We start from the raw sequence: 15601 nt of genomic DNA, 5'->3' as shown, positions 1-15601 counted from the left end.
AGGCGGGGCGGCAAGGCGCGGGACTCTGTCCAGGCGGGGGAGCGCGTCGGGCGTCTCCCCAGCGAGTATCCGGTCCGTTGGGGGCCGCTCGTATGCCAGGGGAGCGGACCCGGAGGTAGGGGGAGGCGTTGCCGGGAACGGTGGGGGCCGCAGTGATATATGCGGAGCGGCCCCCTTTTCAAATGCAGATGGAGTGGAGACAGGCAGCGCGTTAGCAGGGAGCGCTGCCCGGAAGCCTGCAGGGAGGCGGGAGGGGACGGTGAAGTGTCTGGGGCCTAGGAGAGAGGCAGGAGGCCGGCCTCGGAGGGGGAGCCATCGCGTGGCTCCCCCCCGAGGTTGCAGGCAGAGAGGGGCCGCTCGTATACCAGAAGAGCGGCCCCATGTGGCTTACCTGAGGTGACAGGGCAGCGAGGGGCGCAAGCTGGGCTGGAGATTGTGGGAGTAAGGGTGAGGGAGATACCTGAGGTCTCCTTGGTGGTGGACAGGCAGCTTGGGGGGTGTGCAGGGGTGCAGGCACCTGGAGAAGGGGCGATGGGCGGTACCGGCCATAGGGGCATGAGGCTTGCGTCGGGGCAGGACGGTAGTGGACTGGTGGGGGGGGAGTCGCCATTATTGAGTCAGAAGGGAGTGAGCGGAATTGGGCAGGCCTGGACAATTTTTGAGTCCTGGTCGGAAGGGGTGTCTGGGGCGCCTGGGGCAGGGGATGGGTTGGAGGAAGTTGGGGGCCCCGGGACAGTTGGGGGACAAGGAGCAGGCTTCGCGGTGAGCGTCGGGAATGCGGGGGTGCAGAGGACTTGGGTGAGGATGGCGGGGGACGAGGAGGTCGAGCCGAGCTTTCGGGGGGAGAGGGGGCAGGGGGTTTCGAGTGGAGCGAAGGGGAGGAAGGGGAAGGCGATGAGGAAGAGGTGGTGGATCTGAGTGCAGTGGGTCGGGCCTGGGTAGTCAGTACGTTAGGGGCAGGTAAGCGGGGATGGGATGGTAGACAGAAGAGAGGTGGGCCCAGCACACCAGACCATGCCTTTTTGTTTCAGGCGCTGGACCGACAACCTGACCGTCGCGGGGTGCCAGGCTTGGTAGGGCTGGGAGCGGCCCAGAGGCACCAAGGAGAAGGGAGGGTGGAGCCTTGGGCGGCGGGGGATCCCGGCGTGGCTGGCACAAGTAGGCCCGGGACGGGCTCGCCGGCCCCACCAACCACGGGGTCACAGCGCCCCGGGGGACAACGACGACGGAGTGGCTCCAAAGAGGCTGTTTGTTTCTTACATAGGGTTCAGTCGGCCCCACCAGCGGGGAGCGCTGGGGGTGCGAGGCAGGAGGAGCTTGATTATGAGGAACATAGTATGGAGGAGGGAGAAGTGCGTGATGTGGAGGAGGACAAGGCGGGGAGCCGAGTAATGCTGTGTCCAGTGTTTTGCAGGTGTCACGATGCCAGGTGAGGCCCACGGGTCGGACATCGAGGTGGGAGTCCGGCTCGGCCCCTCGGTCAGGACGCAGGGAGGAGCGACGGACGGAGTCATTGGCGCCAGGTAATAGGTCTTTGATCGGACGCCCAGTGATGGTATCCGTGGGTGTGGGTGGGTCTGACAGAGAAGGAGGGTTGGGGGTAGGTTGTGCAAGGGTGCGTATGTGGTGGATGTAGCGGTTGGCACAGAGGAATCAGGTAAGGGAGGGAAAGGCAAGGACGTGGAGAGTTTGACGAACAAGAAGGGGACGGTCGAGATGCAGATGGGAGAGGGGGGAGACAAAATTAGAAAGTAAAGAAGTGAAGATAAAACTTTTGCCATATATGGGGGTAACGAAGCCCTTACGCGCACATTTGATGCTGGCTACTAAAGAGCGGATTTGGAAAGGGGAATACGTGGAGATGCTTAAGCTCCTTCACAGGGAAGTGCGGGCAAAGGAGGGCTCGAAGGAGGAGGAATTTGAATTGGCTAAGCGGCCTAAGGTGCCGTTGACGATTGAAAACTGGACAGCGGATTTCCTGATATACGCTAGTGTGTATTGTGAAGAATTCCCAGAGAGGTCGGTGGCCATGTTTAAATACATGGATGTCATACGAAAGGCACAGATTACGGGGGGTGGATATGCCTGGGCCCAGTATGATGAGGAGTTCCGGGCGCGCATGGCGTGGGACCCAGAGGTGAAGTGGGGTGAGCTGGATACAGATTTGTGGCAGCATACAATGGGACTAGCGGGGTCTGGGAAAACCATTTTCACAGCCAGTGGGCTCCGCTCATGTATCGGCCCTTTTGTGGAGGCCCCACCCGTGGGGGTGTGGGGGGAGCAGGCAGGGGACAGGCAGGGGAAAAAGAGTCTTGCTGGGATTACAATAAAGGACTGTGCACACGGGAGTACTACCGTTTCCGGCACGAATGCTCCGGATGCGGGAAACGACATGCACTGGTCAACTGTTGGGGGGCCCAGGGTCAGTCACAGGGAGGTCAGCAGTGGCAGTCGGGAGCCTTTAAGGCAGGGGGCCAGCAGCAGCAACAGCAGTCGGGAGGGGGGCGGGGGTCTAAGGGGCCTGGGCCAAAGGACTCGTACTCCGGTTAACGTGGGGAACTTGCTGGCGGCCTTGCAGGGGTATCCAGTGAGGGAGGCTGCGGAGCAGTTACGGTTGGGGTTTCTTGAGGGTTTCAGACTGGGGTATGTGGGCCACGGGTGCAGCGATGGGCAGACAATTCTAAATTGGCACGGGAGCACTCTGAGTTAGTGCAAGATAAACTTGACAAGGAGGTACGGGAGGGCCGCATGGCGGGCCCCTTTCAGGAATGGCCGTTGCCCAATTTGATTGTGTCACCCATTGGAGTGGTGCCTAAAAAAGAGCAGGGGCAGTTTTGCCTCATCCAACATTTGTCCTGGCCGGAAGGAGGATCGGTCAATGATTTTATTGATGAACAAGAGGCCACTGTATCTTACTCTTCTGTTGACGTTGCCATGTCACTGGTGGTGACCGAGGGCGCAACAGCGCAGATGGCAAAGTGCGACATAAAGTCAGCTTTCCAGCTGCTTCCAGTTCACCCTGATGACTGGGATCTGTTGGGCATACAATTCGGCGGTCACTGGTACGTGGACAAAGCTTTGCCGATGGGCTGCTCCATGTCTTGCGCACTTTTTGAATGTTTCAGCACGTTCCTACAATGGTTGTTTACGGAACGGACGGGTCACCAAGGAGTTACGCACTACCTGGATGACTTCTTTTTTGTGGGCACCTCAGACACCACGGACTGCCAGAAGGCTCTGGACAGCTTCAATGAGATCATGAGGGAACTGGGTGTGCCGCTGGCCCCAGAGAAAACGATGGGACCTAGCACGGCCCTCGTCTTTTTTGGAATCGAGTTGGATTCAGGTTTGATGGAGGCACGCCTTCCTGCGGACAAAAAGTAGCAAATGTTGGGGCTGCTGGCAAGCGTTTTGGCAAAATCTAAAGTGACGGTTAAGGACATACAAGTTCTGCTGGGCCATCTTAATTTTGCTTGTAGGGTGGCCAGAGTAGGGAGGACGTTCTGTAGGCGACTGGGGCGTGCACTGGCGAGGCAGAGGCCCCCACATCATCATGTACGTCTGTCAGCCGGGGTGAGGGAAGACTTGAGGATGTGGCAGTTTTTCTTGCATCAGTTCAACGGGATACCTCTGATGAGGGAGGCGGACATGGTGTGGGACGTACAGATTTTCTCAGACGCAGGAGGGAGCACTGGATTTGGTCTTTACTGGCAGGGGAGGTGGTGTGCCGAACCCTGGCCCGCGGAATGGTTGGATGGGGGCAGGAGTATTGCCTTTTTGGAATTTTTTCCCCTAGTGGTGGCCGTCACGCTGTGGGGGGCTCTGTTGGCCCACAAGAAGGTCAGCTTCAGGATTGACAACATGGCAGTGGTGCATGTGGTCAATCGACAGTCGGCGAGGAATGAACAGGTTCTGAAATTGTTGAGGGTTTTCGTGTTGGGGTGCTTGAAGCATGATATTGCTTTCCCGCCGGTGCATGTGCCAGGTGTGGACAATGACATTGCGGATGCTTTGTCTCGTTCACAGTGGGGGAGATTCCGTGGGCACGCCAAGGACGCGGACGTGACCCCGACCAGAATTCCGCACCAGCTGTGGTACGTAGGCAACACCGGATGTTGCAACTGGTTTTAGGCTCATTAGCACAGTCCACGAGGTCAGCATATGGAGCGGCATGGGAAGAGTTCTTTCGTTCGGGGGCAAGGCGGCAGGCCTCCTGGGTGGTTAGACAGGAGGATGTAATACAGTTTATTTTGGACCTGGTGGAGAAGGGGCTTACGAAGGTCACGATTGTGGGCAAGGTGGTGGGAATTTCTTTCGTCAGGAAATTGTTGTGGGGCTATGCCCCCTCCGCGGGTGAACTGGGAGCACGGATTTTGGAGGGCTGGGCGCTGGAGTGTGGGAGCACCTCTCGAGTGCGGAGACCTTTGTCATGGAAACTGTTGGAAGGGGTGCTTGGGGTGTTGCCTGGGGTGTGTTTTGATGAAGGGGAAGCAATCCTTTTTTCTACACTCATGTCCTGGATGTTTTTTGGGGCCTTTAGGGTTTCAGAGTTGTTGGGGTCCAAAGGGGAGCGGGGTTTGTCTTGGGGGGAGGTTTCTTTCGGTACAGAGGAGGTCAATATCTGGCTCCGGAAGGCGAAAACGGATCAGAAAAGCAATGGGAAATGGGTACCTTTGAAAAGGGGGCGCACTTCGCCAGTTTGTCCTTTTCGGTGGGGCTTGCATTGGAAATCCTTGTCAGGGGATGTGGGAGGGCTGGTCTTTGCTCATGGGGATGGGCGGTGCGTGAATGGCTTCACAGCTGTTAGCGGTGCTGAGGAAAGCGCTGGGTAGACTGGGGATCGACGGGAAGGGGTTTGGCATGCATTAATTTTGGATTGGGGCAGCGTAAGAGGCCCATGCTAGGGGTTGAGGGCGAGGGGACATTATGAAGCTGGGTAGGTGGTCATCGGATTGCTATCAGCGTTATGTGCGCAGCGACGCTGGGGGAGGTTTTATGTAAAAAAAAAAAAAAATGTGTTGTTTGGTTTTTTCTTGTGTCTCATTCTCGTTTCTCTTTTCAGGTTCGGTTATGGGTCCCCTCGCCAGGGAGATGTCCATCTGGATTGTGGGGCATTCCTTTGTGTAACGGGCGCAGGTCCAGGCCCGCTCGAGTTACTTTGGAGACAGTGTGGGGTTCAATAAAGACTTATTTTCGGTGGCTTGGAGGGGTAGGGGTGGTATGCGTTGGAAGGAGTTGTTATCGGTGCTGAGCGGGATTTTGGTGTCTGTTAGGTGCCTGGATGTGTTGGTGTTACATCTGGGGGAAAATGATATGGTCAGGGAGACTGGTTTGGCGCTGATGCGGGCTATGAAGAGGGACTTGTCGTTGATCAAAGCTCAGTGGGCAGGGTGCTCCATTGTATGGACGGAGTTTGTCCCCCGGAGAGTTTGCAGAGGGGCGGTCAATCCTGGGGCAGTTGACAAAGCCAGGAGGAAGTTGAACACTGAGATGGTGAGGTTTTGTCGGCACTTAGGGATTGGTAGTATTGCTCATAGGGAAATTCGTTACGACACACAGGATTTTTTCAGGGATGATGGGGTACACTTGTCTCGGCTTGGCATGGACCTGTATCTGTTGGAGTTGCGGGAGGTGTTAGCGCGGTTGTTAGGAATTTACTGTCGTTAGGCACAAAAAAGAAAAAGGTACAGTTGGGGGGGGGGGGGGCAGAAAAAGGGGGAGGCCTACACTCCCGCCTTTTTCTGAGTGGCGGGGTGGTTGACAGTTGGCCGGGATTGGCTGGAGTTTGTTGGTAGTTTGTGAGCAGGAACAGGGAAAGGGTAACCAGGTAGGATAAGTTTAGATTAGAGGTTGGTAGGTAGGGATTACGGTCAGGGGAGTTTAGGATTTGGAAAGGCTAGATTGTGTAGGATTGGGTTATATTATGGGTATGGAATGTTATGTTGTATTTTGTGGGATGGGGGAACTGATGTGGGGATCGTAGGGGTGGGGGGAGGAACAAGGGGTCAGGAAATTCTTGTATAGTGAGGTGTTTAGTTTTGTAAGGCAGTGGCCAAGGGATGAAATTGTGATATGGACCTGTTTCAATAAAGCGGCCTTTTTCACACACAATAAACTGGTCTTGTGTCGGCTCGCCCCCCCTCCCCCCTTTATCTCCCAATGGGAGATTGGGGGGCAGCCGAGCACAGCGAGGTTTGCCCCCCGGGCAGATTGGGAGGGGGAGGGGGGGAGTGGCCGGAGCGGCCATTTTGGAGGATTTGGGCTACATTTGGGAATAGCCCAAATGTAGCCCAATTTTTGAGAAGTATAGCCCAAAGGGGATATAACGTATTTTCGCGCTAACCCAGCCACCATTTTAGGTTTGGTGACCTGGTGGCTGGGAGCGCTTGTTTAGGGCAGGTTTTTGACCCCATCCGCCCACCCTAGTTTCTGGGGTTTTAGGGGGCGTTTTTTTGCGGATTAGCCTTTTTTGGCGTGGGGAGTTTTTTGCAGGCGGCATTTGTTGGAACAGGTACATAAGGGCAACTTGGTGTATTGTCGCTTGGAACAGGTGCAGGCGGGGTGGTTGACAGTTGGCTGGGATTGGCTGGAGTTTGTTGTTATATGTTTGGTAGTTTGTGAGCAGGAACAGGGAAAGGGTAACCAGGTAGGATAAGTTTAGATTAGAGGTTGGTTAGTTACAGTAGCACAAAGGCAGGTAGGGATTACGGTCTGGGGAGTTTAGGATTTGGAAAGGCTAGATTGTGTAGGATTGGGTTATATTATGGGTATGGAATGTTATGTTGTATTTTGTGGGATGGGGGAACTGATGTGGGGATCGTAGGGGTGGGGGGAGGAACAAGGGGTCAGGAAATTCTTGTATAGTGAGGTGTTTAGTTTTGTAAGGCAGTGGCCAAGGGATGAAATTGTGATATGTACCTGTTTCAATAAAGCAGCCTTTTTCACACACAATAAACTGGTCTCGTGTCGGCTCGCCCCCCCCCTCCCCCCTTTATCTCCCAATGTGGATTTAGAACGGATACGCACTGGGTGCCTAAACCGATTATAAGACAAAGTGAAACTAATTTAAAACCGTGTGTCATTCCATTTTGAGGATCGAAATCCTTTTGATTAAATGATTCCACTTGTACCGTATCTTGAGGTACGAAAATCCACCAGCAAGGTTGGGACGAACTGTGGTGATATGAACTTTTCACGGTACTTCGTTTTCTCAAAAAGGTGGCTCATTGTTTTGCAGCAGTATGTTTTTGTTGGAGGGAAAGGAAGGCGGAGTCTATCAACCACCTATTATGTGGAGATTCTGACTCCATTACAATAACGTTCAGAGAACAAGGATTTTGGACACTGGCTGTTATAGATCATACATTTCTGAGAGCTCGTTCAGACCATCTACCGCTGTATTAAATTTAACAATTAACATGGCCTCTCTGTATCACTTTGCGATCCATATCTCCTCCACGAGAGTCTGGATCTATCCTTGAAATTACAGTCCATGAGAGATCTTTTTTTGCATGATTATGATTGATTCAATGGTTGACTAACGGTGCAGTGTGCCCTTTTTTTCGAATTCTTGATTTATGTTGTGTAATCCTTTGGCGGACTTCTTGATTAATTTTCCCAATGTACAACTTGGGACACGGACATAAAATGCCATATACCACATTTTTTGATTTGCAATTGCTAAACGACTCATGTTTCCAATGGACATTTTTATGTGAAAATAGGGAACAAGTCCCACATCTCCGGTGTCCTTTCGCTAGTGGTAGGCTCAATTGTTCGCGTAAGGTACTTTTTGATGTTGTCGGCAAGCATGCCATAACTACTTGATTTGCTAAGCTGCTTTCCTTTTTAAGTGCAAACAAAGGAGGCTGTGCAAGTAGTGAGTCTAAGTTTTTGAGCACGTGCCAGTTTTGATGGATTATTTTTTTCAACTGGTTGGTATTGGGGCAAAATGTTGTAACACAAACTGCACGATCAAGGGCTGGTTTATCTTTCTTTTCTAAAAGGCTTTCTCGTGGTGTCCACCAAGCTCTTTTTGCAGCATTTTTTAACAGTTTTTTGGGGTACCCTCGGTCTTTTAATCTTTGTGACAGATTATTTGCATGGCTGGTGTATTCGTCTTTGAAGGTACAATTGCGTTTTATCCTTAAAAACTGACCATATGGTAAGTTGTCGCGTAAATTTCGTGGATGGTGACTCAAATAATGTAGTGCCTTGTTTTTATCCTTTGGTTTCTGGTGAAGTGTGGTGACCAGCTTCCCATTGGAGGCATAAACCTCAACATCTAAGAAAATCATTCTTTGTGTAGCATGTTTCAAGCTAAATTTGATGTCTGATGTATTGAGCCATCCGTGGAATTGCAACAAATGTTCTATGTCCCCAGTCCATACCAAAAAAATGTCCTCGATGTAACGGATCCAATTTGTGATCCATTGGACATACGGGTTGTGTCTTTCTTCAAATTTGGCCATGTACAACACCGCTAGCTCTGGTGCAAAGGGACAGCCCATCGCTTTACCTTTGATCTGGAAGTAAAAATCATTCCCAAATTTAAAATAATTTTTACGAAGGGCGAAACTGGCCAATTTCATGACGAATGCTGTTGGAACCCTTGTTGGTTTGGTTCTTGTTTCTAAAAAGGATTGAATTGCTGATAGTCCATCATCCTGTGGTATCTGAGTGTACAACGACACTACGTCAAGTGTAACTAATAGATGTGTACCTGAATCAACTTCCATAGTCTGGATTTTATTTTGAAAGTCCGTTGTGTCGCGTAGGTACGATGGTACCTCCTGCATGAATGGTTTTAAAAAGAAGTCAACATACTTTGATTTAGGCTCGAGTATTGACTCGCACCCCGAGACTATCGGTCTTCCTGGTGGGCAAGATTTGTCTTTGTGCACTTTCGGCAAAATGTACATTAGTGGAATTCTGGGGTATTTCTTATTTAAAAAGTCGAATTCTTTTTGACCTACGATTCCTTGGTCCAAACCATCTTTTAGAATAACCATGAGAACGTTTTGAATTTCTACTGTTGGATCTTTATTGATTTTTCTGTAGCAATCCTCCATACTCAATTGTCTTGTTACTTCTGCCACTTAATCCGTGGTGCTCCATATCACAATAGAACCCTCTTTAGCTGCTTGTTTTATAATTATGGAAGGATCACTTTTCAGATTGATAATGGCCTCTTTTTGTGCCTTTGATACGTAGTGTTTGACATACTTCTTTTTCTTTTCCATGTCTGATACAGCTGAAAGAACCATTTTTTCAAAGGTTAGCACCTCTTTAGGTATTTTACTAGAGGGAGGGCAGAATGTCGATCTATTTTGAAGTCCTGTAACTTCTGTGCTTTCAGGCATTGGATTTTCAGAAGAATATGTTATTAGACGGATCTTTCTACAAAATTCAATAATTTCAGATTTCATTTTCACAAAGTTTGTGTTCTTCGTTGGAACAAAGGATAAACCTTTTCTTAAAACACTGTCTTCATCAGCAGTGAGGACATGATTAGACAAGTTATAAATAGGTGAAGGCATTAAGTTTTGTAGTACCGTTGCCTGGTTGTCAATTCCCAGGGTAGATTGACGTATCTGCTTTTTCCACGGGGCTTCTGCTGGCCTCTGCCTAAAAAAGACCCTCCTTGTGGTTGTTGGTTATTTGGACGACGGTTGCTATTGAAACGTCCTTCAGTATTGTCGTTTTTGCCTCCAAAGGATGATGAAGTGTCAGAAAATGAAATAAATATTTTGCGTGACCTTCCCTGGTAGTCAGGTAGGAATCTTCGCGATTCCGGACGTGAATAAAATCAAGTTGTACGTACGGGTATGTTGTTTCCAACGAAAAATTCTGTTTGTCTTTTTCAAATTTGATCTCTTTTCGGTTAATGATGTAAGCCTTAAATTCTGATTTTTATTTTTCAACCTTGGCTAGTAAACTTTTTGAATCTGTCAATGATGGGTTGTCTTTAATCTCTGCTAGCTGTTGGTCTGAAATCCGTTTAGCTGTCTCCACCGTTAGAACCATTAAATCTCTGCTGCATTTAGTTTCGATGCAGCTGTAACCTTTTTTATACAGAGGATCTTCGGTAAAAAATTACGGCGATATTGCGTATTTGTAAGCCTCCTGGAGTAGTTCCTGCTTTGAAATGTTCCAGTAGAAAATGACCGTGCAAGTCAGTCCTAAATTGCTTTTTCTTTAGTCTCGTCAATTAATCTGATTCATTCTGTGTTTTTGCTGTGGCGCTCAGTGAAACGGAAGCAAATAAAGGGGGCGCGTCTAATACATTTTTAATGTGACTTTCACTATAAGCAAAAGTATCTTGTTCAGTCATAGTCAAGCAACATGCGGTTTCGACGAATACCGCTTGACGTTCTAATTTCCACTCTGACTCTAGACAATCTTGTCTGTCACGAAGAAACCTCGCGAGTCTGCACCCGCTAACCACTAAATACCAAGAAAGGGGTTCTGGTTCCTAACAGTAAGGCTGAGCCCAATTATCAATAAACAACATACAAATTGCCAATACTGATTTCTCTTCACTATGTTACTTTCACTGGGATACAAGAAACCATTCAATGTGGCCCAAAGGTTATTAATCCTTATCTCTTTATTTTTTAGAGGAAAGGTTTTTCTTTTGACTACTTTTTTTCATTTATAAAACATTCTTTACAATGTTACAACCATCACATAAAGAAAAAATCTATTACAATTACACACAAAGGAATAACATACAATGAATGACATCACCTAATAAACAAGAACTGTAATTCAACAATCCATATAACATTTAAGATACACAACGAACACAGACCCAGATAGGTGAATTTCTATTTACAAGGTTTCTACCTTCTATTCATGGCTAAAAAGAAACAGTTTATACAATTAAGAAGAAAGAACTTCTGTTGAGGTGTGGTGTTGTCGCGGTTTTATGCACGGGAACGCCTACTCTGCATCTCATTAGCGATAGTTGCGGGGGTCATCTGTGGCGATGTTTTTTGCGGCTGCTATGGCGGGAATACTGGTGCTGTGGGCTGTTAACACCAGCTTGTGATTGGGGCGATAAGTCTATCGCAACTTTGGCTGCGATAAAATGCCGTTAACTTGGCGATAGATCCTTGTGAATATGCCCCTATGTGTTAAAAGTGCAGTGATGTGCTTGTGCACTTTTAGTTCATTTATTTACTGTTAGCCTGCGATATATGAATGTTATTTCACGCTCTTAAAGATTGATATTTTTCCTTCCTGCCATGTAAATAGCTACTTGGCTCTTGAGTTGAGGGTGGCTTTGCACTTCAGCGGAATCACATGTGGCCCGGACTGTTCCCCATTAAGGCCTCTACAGCAACTGCCTTACAGTGCCAACAACAATTGCCACAAAATGGTGCCAGAATGCATCACATTTCCTCTAAAACAACATTTTTTTAGATGGAAGATAGCCAGCTGCTTTTTTGAAATTGCTCGTATCACAGCTGCTTCTGAAACCGCCAAGCACAAAATACCCATAGCTTTGGGCATGCCCTTTTCTACCCAAATTTTAAAATGAGGTGTGCTTTCAATGTACGATTGCGTTCTTTGGAGATGGTAAACAGCAACACTGGTAAAGGTATCATGTCCACACACATGCTGTTGATCAGAAGCACTGGGCTCACTGAACAAGCAGTTGAAGTGGGCATTGTACTCTGCTGGCATTCTAGCCAGAACCCTGGCATTGAACCAGTAGCTGAACATTTCTAAGCCAGTTCAAAGTTCAATGCATGGCATTATTGGAGCTGCTGATGCTGATTGCTGCCAGAGAAGTTCCATTCTGACATCTCTAAAAGAATGCTGTTCCTAAGCCAGTGTTATCTTCTTTTGCTTTAGGCCATGGTTGCACTTTTAGAACATGTTGAACTCTGGTATTGCCTTCAGGGTGTTGGCGACTAGCATCATGTAGTATCGGGCCCACGTTCATATAAATCTAATGTCTTTTGGAGCTTATGTGCGCTTGTAGGTATAAGCCTCTGATCACTAAAACTCACACGTCCAATGTTTTGGCATGTGTTAACCATACCACGAAAAGGCATCTGACCTCCCTTCTGTGGCCTGTCTATCCACGTCCCCAAATTTCCATTGATTTGTTTCAGTTCCAACACTTGAAAGCAGCAGCACTTGAATGTTTCCTGAGTTGCTACAATTGCAGGCCTCTATAGGATATTTGTAGCAGTTGGAGGGATTTGCTTCCACCAGAATTGCTGCCTACATTTCTCCGAAACAAACCAGTTTGCTGCCACTAATAAGGCCTCAAAGGCGCGACCTATTGGCTATGCCAATGCTTGTTCTATTTGTTGTTCCACTCCCGTTTTCGGAACCTAGTCATGGGCAATATCACCTAAAACATATTTGTCCAGTCCACTTAAGTAAAATGTTCAAATTGGACCAACATTCCAGTGTCAGTCAAATTTTGAACTTTCATATCTTTGTTTTGCTGCCAACATTACATTAGGAGAATCATATATTACCAAGTGCAGTTTTATTTTTATGCACTTTTACCCACTGCATTATATTATTATGCGCTTTCTGTATTTATTGGATGATTAAGTAAATACTATTCTCTCCATTTGGATACATACCAACACAGCTCTAATTGTATTTCTGTGTTAATGACTTTATGTTTCTTTGGTAGGGACCACTGTCTCCTGCAATAAGAAATTAAATGAGGCAGCAGGGGCCCCTTTTGTGTTCCCTGGTCAGTCTCTGGCTGAGCAGTGACTGGTCCCTGAGCACAGTTGTCTCCGGGCCTCCCACAACGGATGTATGACGTTACAACGCACACTTTTACAACGCATGCACTTACAACGCATTTTTTACAACGCATAATCCATTACAACGCATGACATTACAACGCATGACACTACAACGCATTTTTAAAAAATACCTTTACAACGCATTACCATTACAACGCATACTACCTTTACAACGCATACCATTACAACGCATAATATTACATTACATTTAAGGTAAGTATTAGATAGTATAGGGGTAAAAATTACTATTCTAACTCCAGGGGGTGCAACAGTAGGGTAAGTGTTGGATAGTATAGGGGTAAAAATTACTATTCTAACTCCAGGGGGTGCATCAGTAGGGTAAGTGTTGGATAGTATAGGGGTAAAAATTACTATTCTAACTCCAGGGGGTGCAACAGTAGGGTAAGTGTTGGATAGTATAGGGGTACAAATTACTATTCTAACTCCAGGGGGTGCAACAGTAGGGTAAGTGTTGGATAGTATAGGGGTAAAAATTACTATTCTAACTCCAGGGGGTGCAACAGTAGGGTAAGTGTTGGATAGTATAGGGGTAAAAATTACTATTCTAACTCCAGGGGGTGCATCAGTAGGGTAAGTGTTGGATAGTATAGGGGTAAGAATTACTATTCTAACTCCAGGGGGTGCATCAGTAGGGTAAGTGTTGGATAGTATAGGGGTAAAAATTACTATTCTAACTCCAGGGGGTGCAACAGTAGGGTAAGTGTTGGATAGTATAGGGGTAAAAATTACTATTCTAACTCCAGGGGGTGCATCAGTAGGGTAAGTGTTGGATAGTACAGGGGTAACAATTACTATTCTAACTCCAGGGGGTGCATCAGTAGGGTAAGTGTTGGATAGTATAGGGGTAAAAATTACTATTCTAACTCCAGGGGGTGCATCAGTAGGGTAAGTGTTGGATAGTATAGTGTAATATTATGCGTTGTAATGGTATGCGTTGTAATGGTAGTATGCGTTGTAATGGAATGCGTTGTAAAGGTAGTTTTTAAAAATGCGTTGTAGTGTCATGCGTTGTAATGTCATGCGTTGTAATGGATTATGCGTTGTAAAAAATGCGTTGTAATGGTAGTGCGTTGTAAAAGTTGCGTTGTAAAGGTTGTTCCCCTCCCACAACTCACCTAAATCACCTATAGCTTAGCTGCCTCACTCTGGTGATGGTTTTTAGGTCTCGGCTGGCGAAAACAGCACGCATGCACTGCTCTCGTCATACGAGAGCTTCTTGGAATCAATACAGGTTCCAAAGATCTCTGAGGCGGAGTTGAAGCCCCGCCCATCTTTTTGATTGGTTTGCGTCATCTTGCATGCAAAACGCTGGCTTCTCATTGTAAAGGAGGCTTGTTAGTCCCTCCTTGTTGCCGCCTTGTCTCCTTTTGGACACGCCCAACGGGAAATACTTTTACCAGCGGCGTGACACGCTCTCCTTCATTAGGCCCTCAGCTTTGGCAAAGTCAGCCGCGTGTTTGCTTTCGCATCGCGCTTTCACTTAAAGTGAAAGCGCGATGCGAAAGTAAATACGCGGCTGACTTTTTGGTACCGTGCTTGTTTTACTTGTGCAGACCGGAGAGCTTCGAGTAACGCCGTGTCTTGTTTTTTTTTACTTGTTATAGATAGCCCCTGAACTAAAGAGCGAATGTGGCTTCTCTTATCCCCTGTCCCTGGAGCTGCATTTCCTGGGATCACCTCTAGAGCCGCTGTGATCCGCCACTGGCTCAGGTCTGCCCACCTCCCCTCCTCCCCCGCAGCAGCTAATCCGCCACCGCCTCCACCTCTCTGCAGCACGCAAGATGGCGGGGTCGCTGGTGGAGAGAGGCAGTCGCCTGGCAATGGTAGGTGCTCTTCATGCTTCTGTGTGTGTGCACGAGAGAGAGGAGAGGTGGCCCGGACCCGGGCCTCGTCACCACCTCCGTGCCTGGCACTCAGAGCTCCCCAAGCTCTACCAGCCCAGCCCACGTTAACAGGCAGCAGCAGGTACCTGGCTGCAGCCACCGCAGCTCAGCCTGCAATGCCAGCTCCCTTCCCGTGACACTGCGCCGCAGCGACATGTGCCCCACATGTTTACCCCGGGGGCTGGAGGCTCGCGTGCACCTGGAAAGCGTCCTGGAGAAAGTGTTTCCAGGAGTGAGCTCGAGCGAGCCTACTACCTTTGTGTTTCCCATCACTACTGTGTCTGCTCTAGGGATTGGCTCATGTTGTTTACTAAATCTTCTTCCTGTAGTAAAACAGACTGACCTCGTCCAACAGGTCTTCCATGGACAGGGTTACGGGATATTTTGAAATCCCCGAGCTCAGAATAAAAACAAATTGTAAATGTGCCAGAGTCTCTGATTATGTATGTGGCATTAGCACAAAAAGTGAACAAAAAATCGCGACAGCGATTGCATTTCTGTCATTTTTCTTTCACTGTTGGGTTAATCCCTCCTTCTGTGGGAGAATTATGGCAGATGAGAAAAAAATCTCCCAGTTTTTCATCAGCGCGAGAGGTGCCAGAAGTAATTACCGCCTTACAACACAAATAGCTAGGTTTTTTGCACTCCACCACTACCCGAACGTGCGTTGCCTAATTAATAAACACATGTGCCAATCCGTGTTTGTGTTTTTATGCAGACAATTGACAACGGGCATCTCTTCAACTATTCGCTGGGCTCTCCGGTGCAAGCCGAGGTTTATTTTCCACAACTGGGAAGCACGTCTGTCCCTCACTACTGAAGCCATAGAGATGTGATGGTGCCCCTTGTTTTTGCCTGCTGCCTCTGAACACTACGCTGTCCTCTTTTCTCTGGTTGCAGGCTGTTCCCTTT

Source organism: Triturus cristatus, chromosome 5_2 (assembly GCF_964204655.1).
Source record: "Triturus cristatus chromosome 5_2, aTriCri1.1, whole genome shotgun sequence".
Lineage (NCBI taxonomy): Eukaryota > Metazoa > Chordata > Amphibia > Caudata > Salamandridae > Triturus > Triturus cristatus.
Note: the sequence above shows the minus strand (reverse complement) of the source record.